Source organism: Frankliniella occidentalis, unplaced genomic scaffold, assembly GCF_000697945.3.
Source record: "Frankliniella occidentalis isolate FOCC.00 unplaced genomic scaffold, Focc_3.1 Scaffold2, whole genome shotgun sequence".
Taxonomy (NCBI): domain Eukaryota; kingdom Metazoa; phylum Arthropoda; class Insecta; order Thysanoptera; family Thripidae; genus Frankliniella; species Frankliniella occidentalis.
In genome coordinates, this window is record NW_026267132.1 from 4,479,762 (window position 1) to 4,482,657 (window position 2,896).

Genomic DNA, 2,896 nt, shown 5'->3' on the forward strand with positions numbered 1-2,896 from the left:
ATTCTTTCTTTGTCCCTAACGAGGCGGTTGACGAACAACTTGTCGCGCTGTGTGCAACTTTGAACGCGGCGCGAGTGTCGGCCGGGCGCGGCTAGAGAGGAGATAGCAAGTGTGAGAGAGAGGTGTAGTCGGATCGACCGCGAGGAAGTTGGTGGACGGGTGAGAGGGGGGGGATGAGGTCGGGGAGATCCCACGGTGTGGCGCGCAGCTTCGAGTCGCTCGCCCCACAAGGCTTCGGAGCGTCGCTACTCCCGCCTCCCCCCACTCCTGCCGCTTGTCCCGCGCCGCCGCCCGCGCGGGCCGAGGACGTCCGAGCGCGAGCCGAGCGCCTTCGGCAGCCAGACCTCACTCGGGCACGCCCGACGGCTGCCGCCCCAGTGGCGCAATCGGTTAGCGCACGGTACTTATAGACAGTGAGTCGTGAGCCATGCCGGGGTTGTGAGTTCGAGCCTCACCTGGGGCAGGTGATTTTTGAGCGCGCTCTGCACGGCAGTGGGTTTGGTGGTGCGTACAGCGCCCGCCGAAGTCTTCCCCGACACACTTAAATCTGAATTTGCCAGAATTACAATGATAACAAGCGACTCTTCTTCCCAAGTTATAATTAATTTTTGAACTCGTCGCTCACTTTTGAGATTCTATATTGATCGAAATAATAGTGGACAGTTAGTTGCACCATCTAAATTATGCCTAAATGAGACTAAATTCTAGCAAAATGGGAAAATACAACGATTGCTCCGGCGATCGCCTTTTGTGGTTTCTTTGGCTTACTGCTGGTCAATCCGAGCTGTGAGGAGCGAGCAGTCGGGGTGTCCCTGTGGGACCGAGCCGAGACCGTCGCGAAAGATAAGGCGTCCACATACTTGCCGATGAAATAGAGTTTCTGCGCGTCAGGCTGGGTGAGAGAGAGAGAGAGAGAGAGAGGGGGGGGGGCAGCGGTGCCTGCTGGCGGAGCGCTACCGCCGCGTCTCCGGTTTGCCGAACACAGGGAGCGATGAGGCACGACGAAAACACATCCCCCTCCTCCAGAAACGCATAAAACTCGGCGGAATCTCGGAAAGGAAGGACTTGTGTGATGTGCCGCCCGACCCTTTTCTTTCAGTCTAGTCTCTCCCCTCGTTTTCCCATGATGTCCGGTGTCCCCCAAAACTTCTATCCGGATTATGAACCGTGACCATAATTAAGATGCGGTCAGGCTGACCGGGGTGACGCATACAGTGAGAGAGAGAGAGACCGCGGCCAGGTGGTGGCGCTGTATACATGTCGCGCTGCCTGCGGTCGGGATCGGGGACTCTCTTTCCTTTTGTTGCGATTGCGGTCACTTTTGTTTGGGGCACTATTAAACGCCGGTGACTGCGTCAATAATTTGCTTTGTTGTGCGCCATCCATTGACCCACGTTGGGCGTTGTGCCCCGTCGTCGCTGTAACCCCAACGACCACTGGTTGAGGTGGTTCGTTCCGCCGGCGCCGCCGATTTGGTACAAACCCCGCCGGCAAAACAGAAATAGGAAGTGAAATCCGCGATCGGTGCCGCGGTACGAACACGTTGACCCGGCGAGGTCAAAGCAGCGGACCGACCCCGTGGCGAGCCCCTGCGTATGTCGCCGACGCCGCCCGGCGCCGGTGGCGTGCGCATTTTACCGTCTCAACTCCGAACATTTGCACAAACAGGTGTCCCGATCTCCATTGCAGATTGGGGTGGGTGGCCCGACGTCTGACCTTGTTGTTCGGCTCGATGAGATCTTGGTCGCGAGGTCGCAGTTCGGACACCATGGCTGTCAAGACTTCCCTGCTAATAAGCTTCTCATGAGCCACCCCGCATGCGCGTGCAGCTGGTCGCCCAGATGCGTGCATGCCTCTTCTGGCGCGACACGATGGATGAGATGGATGCCACTCGCTCGCAAACAGTCGATTGGGCTAATCGATCGGAAATGGAGGAGAGTCGCTGCAGGAGGCTCCGAGGGAGGCTCTTGTTGTGTGCAGCGATATTGCTGCGCGACTGATATCTGAACATAGGTCTTTGCAAAATAACTCCCGCACCCAGAAACAGGTACCCTTTGATTCAACGGCAATTCCGTGAATATAAGGGATCAACAGAAATTTGACTAGAAGGTAACGAATTTTAAATTAAATTGAAGGGACTGTCACGTTAAGCAATTCCGTTAAATCAAAGTCGAAATTCCGCTGATTTCCATTTAAAGGGAATTCCGTTAAGTGTTGGTACGTGGTGCTGGGTGCTTTGAGTTTTGCAGAGGGACCTGCCTGGCTGTCAGTTCGGCCACTGGCGGCCGCTGTCCTGGCCTCCTCAACCCTCTATCTCTCGGCCAGCGACTCCCTCTCACGCGCGCTCCCTTCACCGTGTGCTGTGATTAGAGGCGCACTAATGGGAAACACGATATAGGTGTGAGTGAGTCTGCCCGGCTGGCCAAGCGCACCCGCCAACGTCCACAGGCTTGCGTGTCTTTGCTCCCTTCAGAAAGTCCAGACTCTTTAAGCACTCGTTTGTGATGTACAGTTGAGTACATATCAAAGTTAGTGACTTTTGCTGCCCAGATTTGATTGCCAACCTCCGGTTTCAGTTAACAAATTCCACCGCATTGACGTACATAGTGTGTTTTATGTACTGTTTCTGCCAGATTGCACGACTTAAAAAAGCTTACGTCGTCATTCATTTTTTTTGCCAGCTGTTTTATTTTTACCAAATTATTTTTGTCCAAATTTTTTTTCTCTCTCCCTTTCTTTGCTTGCTTGCTGCTTGACCACCTCCACGGGACGTCCTGCGGGCACCCCCCTCGCCCTGCCGCCCCTCGGCTCCAGCGGAGGCTGCTCCAGCAGGTGGCTCTGTAATCTGCCACTGATTAAACGGGGAGGCAGGCCGGGGCGGGGTGGGCCGGCCCCG

At 55.5% G+C, this 2,896-nt stretch overlaps 1 non-coding gene across 1 annotated transcript; it reads left to right on the forward strand.

The window, feature by feature from the left end:
- The first annotated feature begins 371 nt into the window (after positions 1 to 371).
- On the forward strand, positions 372 to 463 carry Trnai-uau (transfer RNA isoleucine (anticodon UAU)). The gene is given in 2 exon segments: positions 372 to 409; positions 428 to 463. It is a non-coding gene; the product is annotated as a tRNA-Ile (tRNA).
- The last annotated feature ends 2,433 nt before the right edge of the window (positions 464 to 2,896 follow it).